This window comes from Amborella trichopoda, chromosome 4 (assembly GCF_054954075.1).
Source record: "Amborella trichopoda isolate Santa Cruz 75 chromosome 4, AtrichopodaSantaCruz75HAP2 v2.0, whole genome shotgun sequence".
Classification (NCBI taxonomy): Eukaryota; Viridiplantae; Streptophyta; class Magnoliopsida; order Amborellales; family Amborellaceae; genus Amborella; species Amborella trichopoda.
This window is the reverse complement of record NC_142339.1, coordinates 9485366-9497114: the sequence shown is the minus strand read 5'-3', so window position 1 is coordinate 9497114 and position 11749 is coordinate 9485366. Positions and strand designations below refer to the sequence as shown.

The 11749-nt window shown below is 32.6% G+C and overlaps 1 long non-coding RNA gene across 2 annotated transcripts; it reads left to right on the top strand.

Annotated features, from left to right (window-relative positions):
* The first annotated feature begins 8834 nt into the window (after positions 1 to 8834).
* Positions 8835 to 11275, top strand: LOC148782254 (uncharacterized). 2 transcript variants are annotated; one of them, XR_016054103.1, is made up of 2 exons: positions 8835 to 9038; positions 10902 to 11275. It is a non-coding gene; the product is annotated as an uncharacterized LOC148782254 (long non-coding RNA). The 2 variants fall into 2 exon arrangements; XR_016054104.1 differs by lacking the exon at positions 8835 to 9038 and adding an exon at positions 9045 to 10562.
* Positions 11276 to 11749: the final 474 nt, after the last annotated feature.

Below are 11749 nucleotides of genomic sequence, written 5' to 3'. Positions count from 1 at the left end.
TATTTATATTTTGACATGAGGGTAAGGTTTACATGAGGCGTCCACCTAAAACACTCCGAGGTGTTGGTGAACCGGGATGGGCCAAATACCTAGTTGATAGTGGTAGTGAGCTACCGGGAACAATCAATATAATACCTCAAAATTGACTTGTCAATCATCAACAAATTGATTTCAAAAAAAACTACTAACAATAATATGTGTAATAAATTCAAAAAACTACATAAATAATAAAAAAAAAGCAAAATAGAAAACTACATGGCTATAACATAAATAGAAGTAAAAGTCATACGTCAATTTACGAAGTTCATCCAAAATAGGTTAAATCTTTAAGTAAATGGCAATGATGTATTTATTATTAATGGAGGAAATTTTTAATTTTTTTAAGTTATATAAATATTACTTTACAATAGTAAAGAAAACTTAAATTGATTTTTCTTACCACAATACTACAAACAATTGGCCATCAATGCTACCACGGCAAAGACATGAATTTAGCCCAATACAAAGGGCATAAGAATACTAGAGTTTGTACAAAACCCATAGTCTCTATCTCTCCAAAGTGTATCTTTGTTCACTCTGCTATTTTTTCTCTCTGCAATGAACTTTTATGTGCCTCTATAAAAAGGATTTTTTTCATGTGATAAAATACCATTAAATAAAGATGGGAATACTAAATGGGAGGTGAATTTGCATCACTGTTCCAACAGTTTTCACCTTGATGCAAAATCTGTCTCTTGCCTTGCCAAACCCTCATTCCTTTTCTTTTTTGAAACCAATAGAAGTTTCATTCTAACTTTTCTACTTGAATTGGCTTCATAAGCATGTCCATAAGGTTATCTTCAGTTTTGATCTTCACTAATCGAACTCTTCATTATTTAGCAATGTGCTGAATTTAGTGATACTGAAGTAATATGTGTTTTGACCTCTTCTGGTTAACCGGATTTTTGGCTAAGTGAATAACACTCATATTATCATAAAATACTTCTACGAATTTACACATAATACACATCTAACTCATTAATCTTTGGCCACACTACTGCTTTTGATACGTTGTTGTCATATATTCGACCTCGGTAGTTGATAGTGCTACCATGTCTTGGAGCCTTGACATCCAATTTACTAGTTCATTTGCAAACACAAAACAAATGCGATAGTTAACCTACCTCTTTCAAGATCACCAGCAAAATTTACATTTACATAGCCTTGCATTGGATTTGCGCCTTTATTAAATATTATTGCTTAATTAGTATTGCCTCTTAAACACATAAGCATCCATTTTGTTTCAACATAATGAACCTTTCTGGGATTCATCATAAGCATATCCGATCTCATTTACAACCTTTATACATGCGTCTTATTACTTCTTCCCTCTTTCGACTTTGCCTTGAAGATAAGTTGAAATGAGGCTCTACGAGTGTCTTCACTGGCTTTGTATTTGTCATGCCAAATTTTTCAAGCAACCTTTCGATATAACTTTTTTGACATAGTGACAAAATTCTATTTTAATCTCAATTATTTGGCATACTGGCCCAAGATCTTTCATCTCAAATCTTTAGCTCAAAAATGTTTTGGAGTTCATCAATCATAGCATTATCCTTGCTCACCAAAACTATGTCATCTACATATTAGACTAAAATCAAGTATGTGCCATCATAAAAATCTTTAAATAGATGCAACAATCATACTAACTTTACCTTGATGGCCATGTAATTCTTCATCTTCATTTGGCACTTCTTCATGCCTTCACTATGATTAATGGGTATATTTTTAAAATGCATATTTACAATAGGTCAAAGCATTGGGTTTGTTTTTAAACTCTTGGCTCTCTTCTGGCATTTCTTGATCATTATCCTTCTTCATCACCCCTTTTGCCAATACCATGAATTCATAAAAATAAACATCCCGACTAGTAATTATTTTCCAGTACTTAGATCCCATAATGATATCCATTTACACTCATGCTATAACCCACAATAATACACTTCTTTGATATTGCACTCAACTTATTTATTTGACAACTTGGAATAAGTTCATAAACATCACAATAAAAAAAATTTAAATCAATATAATAACGAGGAGTTCCATCCAAAATCTCATCATGACTTTTACTTTCCAATGCTACTGAAGGTGACCAGTTAATGAGATAATAAGTCATTGATATGGCTTTTGTTCATAATTCTTGACACTGGCATTGTTTAATATGCACCTCGTACGCTCCATCAAAATTCTATTCATTCTTTTGACAACACCATTTTGTTGAGAAAAGTAAGCATTTGTATAATACCTCGTAATTCTTTAAGCCTTGCAATTTTCAGTCATTTTATGCAAACTCTCCACCATTATGCATCAGAATAACTTATATGTGATGTCTAATAAATTTTTCAACTTCCACTTAAAATTCTTAAATGTATAATTTGCATCACTTTTGAACGTGAGAGTTTTAATCCATATGTTGTTGTGCACGAAAACTCTAAACCCAATGAGTTTATTTTTGGGAAATGAAATACGAGAAATAAAATATGAAACACATACATAAGAATACAAATATTTACGTGGTTCACTCCAAAAGGGCTACGTCCACGGGCACGGCGAACAGAAATCCATTATACCAATAAAAGTTACATCAAATATTTTGGAACAAACTTCGACAAAAACCTAAGTCGATCAAACCATTTTAAACTACTCTTCCTTCCTTCTATTTACTTCCGGCAACCATTACCGACAACACCAGATAGAAACACAAGAGCAACAAGAAACTACTTTTCTCTTTAACTAAAAGGGAACAACATAAAATCTCTATGGAGAACTGCATCTCTACAAGAAACCAACATCTCACTCTACATGAGACTTCAGAAGGCACCATCAATGTTTCTCTTCATAGGAAGCTATCTTCTCTAAAAGTAAATTACATCTTATGCATAAGAGGCTCTGCCTCCCTCTCTCTATAGAAGAACCGTCATTCCCATATAGTGACATAAATAGGGCACACAAATTCATGTCATATATATAAGATTAGGAGTCCATATTAAATAGGAAACTTCCTATAAATGTTATATACATCTCAAAAAAACCAAAAGATATATATTTCCAAGAGATTTCCTTATATATGAGATTTCCTTATATAGGTGATTTTGGATAGCGCCAAATCCAACATATGTTTCTTAAGAAGTCATTAATAAATAAAACAAAATGCAATGCACCTTCATAAGGTGTAGTCTGTGAACGACCTCATATATCTGAGTGAATGTAGTCAAGCTTGCACTAACTTATATGTTTCCCGGCATTGAAAAGTTGTATATGTTGTTTTCTATAAACACAATACTCACAAAATTCCATTCCATCATATATAAGTGTGTCGTTCATATTCTTTTTTATTAAAATACCCTTATCGCTCATGTGCTCCAATCTTTTATGTCATAAATAAAATAGAACTTCCTCACCTTCCACCACCGAATTTATCACGTCGCTTATTATTGTGCTTCCCAACAACTTGTACAAGTTTTGAACTCGGACTCCTTTCATCACAATTAGAGCCTCGTTTGAAACTTTGATTACTCCACCTTGACTGGTGAAATACTAAAATTCTGAATCTAAGAAGAAAGAGAAATCAAGCTCTTTTTTAGCTCTAACACATGTCTAACATCTTTAATTGTCTATATTGTTTCGTCAAATTTGTAAACAAACCAAACATAACCACTTTGCTAGTTGAGTTATTAACTATATATACTGATCCTCCTTCATATGACCCGTACGAGTCAAACCATGATCTATGTTGGCACCTATGATTGGTGACTCACTATCAAGGATTCAATTTTGATAGAACACAGGATTCAACGTCACATCTTCGAGAAATCTAAATGTTGACTCTTCAACTTGATTTGCTTCATTCTTAGATTCATTTACTTTTCACCTCTCGTGTTAAGGTTCTTTTAAGAATTCACTGCCTTTCTTTTAAACAAATCTTCCTTATATGACATGGTTCCCACAAAACTAAGATACGTTCTTGCCATTAGCCCCTCTGATTTTGATCGAAATTTTGAATTGCTTCATGAATGATTTCTTAATGAATCATCTTGTTCATTCGATCGACCCCTTGCTACAAGAGCTTCCATCTTTGATTCCACCGGACTCCTTAAAGATGCATTTTTTGAAGTTCATTGACAAGTGGAGCACTAAAAATCAAGCCCAAAGCAAGTTAATTTTCTTTATTGCAACTCAATGTAATGAAAAGATTATCATACAATTATGAAAATATGCAAAGTAAGCTGGCTGTCTTATCTTCGTCCTTGATTTTCACTCCAATACTCTCAATTTAGCAAATAATATTATTAAAATTATTTTGGTCTTCCAACACTTTTGCACCTCTTTCATCGTCAAGAATTTTATGAAAATTTGTTTGTTTGATATAACCTTTCTAATTTTTCTCATGAATCTTTTACCGTTTTTTTTCAAACAATATTGAAAACCACTTCATTTGTCAAACACAAGCAAATAGTGGCTTGTGCTTTCATTTCAAGTTCTTCCCAATCATTATTAGTCATAGTTGCTAGTTTTTTATCTTATGTAATAATGCCTTTATTGCCCTTGATGTACCAATAAATATTATATTTTTAGTTTTTCAAATTTCAAAATCATCTTGCCCATTAAATTTCTCCATCCTAAACTTGTGAATTGCCATTTTTTCAAATTATTATACAACTTTTTTGAGTTCGATACCACTTGTTGGCAAATCGGGATAACCCAAAACCCTAATTAATGTGGTGAGCTCTCCACAACAACAAATCCAATGCCTCAAAATTGATTTGTCAACCACCGACAAGGCAATTAAAAATAAAATAAAATATTTTAGAATAATAATAGATGTAATAGATTGAGAAAATATTAAAATATTAAAATAATAAGATAACAAGTAAAATAGGAAACCATTAAACCACTTTTCTTTTTAATTTTAACCACAAATTTTATTCCAAAACAAAGAGGTACAGAGAAAGTATAATCATAAGGACGATGTAATCACCAATGATGATTGGTGAACACCACCCTTATCTAAAGCGACAACCTCAGAGGTACCCCTTTTGTAGCAATGTGAAAAGCTCAAACGAGAAAGGAAGTAAGAGAGAATGGATTTCATCAGACATAATCCTTAATCTCCAAGGTGGTTCCATCTTCCCTTGAGCCCATGCGATAACATTATAAGAATCACCTTCTATCATTTTTTGCCAATCCATTCTGATTACCAGCATTAGGCTTTCAATTAAATTCCTAAATTTTGCCTTATTTACCATTGCTACCGCAAGGACCTGAAATAAGTCTTTATTACTCGCCCATTGTGGTCTTGGATAAGCCCTCCAATGTCAATTGGTCTTGAATTACCCATAAAGCTTTCATCGAAATTAAGTTTAAGAATTTCAATGGTCATAGTTTCCATATTACATGGATTCTTTTGAAAAAAAATTTCGCTTTGCTACCTCTGAGGTGCTTTGAGTTGCCTGACCTTTGGGGATGAAACTACAATCTTTATGCACAGAGCCAGTCAATCGTCATTGTAACTATATTGTACTTGAGAATATTTTGCTCTATGCCAACTCCCTCAAAAGCTCTTAGATTGAGGAATTGGGAGGTGCAATTCAATCAAACTCCTATCCTAATTCTAAAGTTATTGGGTGAAAAAAGAGGGAAAAGAGAGAGAAAGAGAGAGACATGAGAGACGTAAGAGAGAGGGAAGAATGTGACGTGAGTTTCATGAGTCATGACAAATTCCTCACGCACCTTAACATATTAAAAAAGAAAAATGAAAGGGCAAAACTACTCATACAAAAAATAAAGGAAAAAGTTTATATGGAGTCAAGACTCTAAACAATCAAAATAGAACCACTTTAAAATTGCACTAGAAAAGGTTGTTTTGATGCTCATATACCCTCAAATTGATTGTTTAGCGCCTCAAACCACACCCAAATATAAAACGAGACCTAAGTCCTAAATTAAAGGTAAGGCAAACAAGGCGCGTTAGTGTTGTGAATATCATCAAGTCAGTCCTGTCGACGTATCTCAGCGATAACAATGATAATTTGAGCTCATCTAAGTTGATTTAAACTATCTCATCCAATCATTCTTCTAAGGGTGTAGTTGGTATACGGATGCATCCATAGCTGTAGGGGTAAGGTGCACCTTCAAATTTTATCATGGTATATAATTTTGATGTAAAATGGTCTTAGGATTACCTCAAAATCTATTTTTATATCTAATTATAAATTTTAAATTTAAAAAATAGTTAAAATCAAGTAGATCTGTAAACATGTAAAAATCTTGAAAATGGACGGTGTAGATAATATGTTGTAAAATGCACTATTTTTGAAACTTAAAATCTTTTTATTTTTCTTGGTCATACATCTCGATGTCGAGATGATCAATCAAAGGGTTTTTCAACATTAAAACTACCTTTTCCGATGGATTTTTGAGGTGCATCTGTAGTTCTACATTATAAGGTTGCTTCCTTATATAAAGTTTTTCCTTCTTCTAAGGGTGTGGTTTGTATAAGGCTGAGGCCCTAAACAATCAAAGTAAGGTGCACCTTCAAATTGTGTTGAAAAATGTTGTTTCGGTACTAGAAATATTTGTGATGCTGATGGTCTAAAAATATATTTCCATCTCTAATTGTGAAATTTAAAGCTTAAAAAATAGTGTAGTTCGAACAAATCTATGAACACTTAAAAATCTAGAAAATTGATGGTCAAGAAAATACTTTACAAGATGCACTATTTCTAATATTTGAAATCTATTTTTTCTCGTGTCCATACATTTTGAGGTCGAGAAGATCGATTTGAGAAGTTTTGAGCATCGAAACAACCTCTTCTAGTGAATTTTTGAGGTGCGCCTTAATTTGATTGTTTAGGGCCTCACCCTTATATAAACATTTTCGTTCTTCTAATAATGGCAATAATTTAGGTTATGTAACCATTGGGTGCCCAATAAACACGCACATAATCACACTTTAAACGAGTGGAGCTTGCTTAGAAATAACGAATTTGATGTACTAGATCATAAAAGCATAAAAACATGAGAAAAGTATACAAGATCATTTATTTATATACAAAAGGGTCAAATATCATTTATTTCTATACAAAAGGGTCAAAGTTAACCTTGGTAGTTGACTATTAAATCAAGCAACTTGGGTATCTCATTAACAAGGCTCAATCAAAAAGTTTTTTTTTTCAACTTCGTAGCACCCTGTAAGATGTCATACTGCACATATGACTGCCATGAATTCCAGTGACCGCCTTATTTCAAAGGTAAATGACCTTGTAATTACATATTCTCAAAATATAATTATATCAGAGAAGACATATAGAAATCTCTTACCAGACATATTATACATTTACTCCCATAGTTAAAAGACTTTGAAATTTTTGAGCATATTTTGTGAGAAAATTTTCCTAAATATTACTCTGAATGTCCAAAAATTGAATGGTCTTTGTTCAACATTAATATTTTTTTTTATTTTTAGAATATGGAAAATCATTTTAAATTTTAAAAGGTCGTCAGGTTGAAGAAGTTACATTCCATCCCGAAATATGGTATCCTAAGCGTGCTCCTCTACATGGTTGATTCCATGGAAAAAAATGTCTAGTGTGCTCATATATATATACAAACTTTTATGAATATCGAATTATTTATGTTTGAAAAAAGTTTATATAAGGTTGTAACATTGTATTATAGAGGTAAGGTGCACCTAAAAAATCAATAGAAAAGAGAGTTCTGAAATTGAAAAACCTTTTAATTGATTATCTTGATCTTGAGATATATGGATATAAATAAACTAAAAAGCATTTCCAGTCTTATAAATAGTATATCTTGTACTGTCTATTTTTAAGATTTTTAAGTATTTATAAATCTGATCGATCTGCATCATTTTTTAAATTTAAAATTTTATAATTAATATTGAACGGAGTTTCAAGTGATTGTGGGATTTCCAATACTGAACTACATATTTTAGCAAAATTTAAAAATATGCCTCACTTATATAGTATAAGGAATGCACCTTATAGAAACCTCACTGTGTTTGTTAATCTTTATCATAGTGCCTTCGAATCTTAAAAAGAAAACGACGTCCTTTGTCTACGACGTAAACCCCCACCCCATGATTTGTCTTTTACTTGGGATAAGATTAAAGTTTTGATGAGATGGGACGACCTTTTTGGGTAAGAAGTGTGTGGTGTGTTGGGTTTGGGTTTAGCTGGACGTGAACAGTAATCTTTTTTAGACTTGTTTTGGAGTGTGGACTCCCAACTTTTATTAATATTATTAATATTATTGGGATTATTGGGTTGGTTAACTATGGGATTTTAACCTTAGACAAGTGTGTGAGTGTTCTTGTTTGCCATCAGCAAAGTATTATTGAGATGTTTATTTTTCTAGCGAAAATTTGTAAAGTAATTATTAAGATTTTGATATATTAAAATTGAGTAACGATCTTATGAGACCCTCTCATATTTTTGTGTATAGGACCTCAAACGATCATCACTAAATTGGGTACAGATCTCTTAAAAAGTCAAATCTTTTATCCATGTAATAATTTTTTTAGAGATTTGTGTCAAATTTAATAATGATCATTTGAAATCCTATACACATGGATGTGGGAAGGTCTCATATGATCATTACTCATTAAATATATGATGACTTATGTTCTGACTAAAGTGACGTTCCATAATTGTATAATAGGTATGTAATAAGCTAAAGGTGCCCGACTTACACCCTTACGCATAGAAGGTGAAACTCGGTACACTCATTTCCCTTATTTACTGTTCCTTTTAAGGAAAGTGGTAGCGCATAGGGTAGGGTAGGGTGCTTCCACTGAAAAGTTGCATGCGTCCTTCACCCCCTCAAGAGCCCCACCCTTCTTTATCCTCTCTCCAATCTCCCTTCTCCAAGGAAAAAAAGTCTAAACTTCCCGAGGAGAAAAAAAAAAAAGGCCCACTCACTCGTCACCCGCTCGCTACATTAGAGGGCTCTACCGGTGATAAGATACTCCACAAAAATAAGTGACTTTTTGCCTTTTTTTACTGTTTATTAAGCATATAAACCCACAATTTTTTAACTATTATTTTTTATTTTTTTATTTTTTTGTTAACTGTTAATTTGTATTTTTTCGGTTATTCTCAATTTAGGGTTTCATTTATCAGTAACATTTTTATTGTTTATTGAGAAGAAAAAACTCAAAATTTGAGGTTTTCTGTTTTTCATTTTCTGTTAAATGTTAATTTGTCATTCTTTTCTTTTCTTTTTGCTTGGTTATTCTCAATGTAGGGATTCATTTTAATGATTTGGGGTTTTTGTTGCTCTTTTTCTTTCTTTCTTTTTTCCTTTTTTTTTTATAGCTAATATCATTATTGATGGATATTTGTACCTCTTTTTTTTTGCTTAAAATAATCACCTTCCGATAATCCTCAAACATAGAAAGATGATTTTTTTTTTTCTGATTTAGTTTTCTTTTTTTCTATATTAATCTCGAACTATCCTTGTTTTCCAATTTTGGGTGTTTTTTGTTCTATTTTTTTTGTTGTTTGTGTTCTATTTTTTCTTTTGGTTCTCTTTATTTGTTATGGTATGATAAATGTGCTCATGCACTTCTTAATTTGCTAATGAAAGCACCTGTAAATTAGGGTTTAATTCCATGGTGTACTTACACCATCATTTGTAGATCTCTTGCTTAAGGTCTTGATAAAATTGCAGTGAAGGAGTAGCACCAATATGTTTTTTAGGGTTTTTTTATGCTTCTTCATTATTGCAATCACTCTATATCTTCATAATTGCAAAAATTGCTGTGAAGGATTGGCCAATCTCTCACACACACATTTCCTCTCTCTCTTACTAGTTTATGGGTTCGATAGTCATTGAATTATCCCCCTTCCCCAGCTTAGTATTCATAATGTATTCTTTCTCTTATCACATTAACTATCAAGTGCACTTTTTTTTTTTTACTGGTTTACTGAATGCGTAGTTTTTTTTATGGCTTGATAACATTCTATACAAATAGATTGTTTTCCTCGCATCACTGTTGTATTACATTTCCAGGCAATTTTTTAAAGTATCTAGGTGCCACATGGTTATGGGATTTGAGAATTGTTTGTCATTTTTCTGTATTTTTGTTTAACTAGTCCATGTCACATCCTTAATTGAGAAACTGCCTATTACGATATCGCCTGCAACATCAGCCGATGAAGACTGAACCTCCTAACCGTGTATATCTACAGCTATTGTAAACCACGTGGATAATCAGTTGTGTATTATTAGCCGTGTATTGTTCAGAAAATCCCTACAATCAAGGGATTAGTCATTCACCCATATTGTTACAATTTGTATTTAAACACCACTCTCTCTCAATGGAAAATATCAAAGCTTTCCAATGTCGTCTATCTTAATATAGTATCATAGCCTTTGATCTGACCTTTTGTCGAGTCGTGTCTTAGACTCATCTATTCTTCAATCTATTCCTCTCTATAGGGCTTTTCATTCTCTCGTAAAAAAACACAAGTAGATTTCTTCTCTTTCTAGTGTTGAGTCTGGTACCTTTTCTCACTAAATATCTCATTTTGTCTTCTTCTTAGTTTTATCTTCTCTACTATAAGCTTTTTCTCTTCTGTTAAATTTCTTGCTTTGCTTCTGTTATTTTTCCTCTAGCCTCGTTAATTGAATATTTCATGACCTCTATCACCGTGCACCATGTTTATAGTTATGTGCCCACCCTTCCATCGACTTCATTTACTCTTCGCCTCTTTATTTCTGTTGTTTTTTGGCTTATTCCATCCTATTTGCACAGTTTCTCTCTCTAAAAAAAACGGGTTACAATTTTTTCTCTCTAGAAAAGTTTTATTGACAAGCTACATGTTTTCGTCAATGACCAGCACTCTAATAATCATGATGACAACCCAACCAACAATAACAACAGCAGCTATTCGTCACCGACTCATCCTCTCATGTTTTCCTACACTCTTCTGACAACCCAGGTAAGGTCTTTACTTCTCAGCCTCTTATTGTGGACAATTTTGGAACCGGACGACAGAGTTGCCCTCGGAGCAAAGCTTGACACATCTGCCCATGAAAATATGGCCAATGAAGACTAAACCTCCCATCCATGTATATCTACAGCTACTGTAAACCATGTGGATAATCAGTGGTGTATTGTTAAGAAAATCCCTACAATCAAGATTCACCCATATTATTATAATTTGTTTTAAACACCATTCTCTCTCTCAATAAAAATATCAAAGTTTTCCAATGTCGTCTATCTTAATACTGGCCATATGTTGTTTGGATGACAGTTCATTCCATCCATCAACCTTTTCAATGCTCTTTAGAAAATTATTGTTAGGTTTTCTTCATTATGCTGCAAATTATGGCAACACTCTATTATAAATGTTAGATTCGAATGAAATTGACATCTGTGGCTAGAAAGGAGATGAGTCCCATGGCCGTGTATTTAAGAACTAGTGCTTGATTTTGCTTCCAATGAAATGAACATCTGGAACCTGCTAGATAGTCTATTTTCCTTGCATTTCATGTCACATTTCCAATTGGAAATTTTTTCATACCTAGATCAATGCTTATTGATGAAGTTTATTACGTGAATCAACAATCGATAATTTTGTATGGTTTGGTGGCAATATTGAATGGTTAGCTTTCAAACTTTTAAATATCTATTTCTTAAATAACTGATATATGTTTGCTCTTGAGGGCTGCATGTGCATTGAAT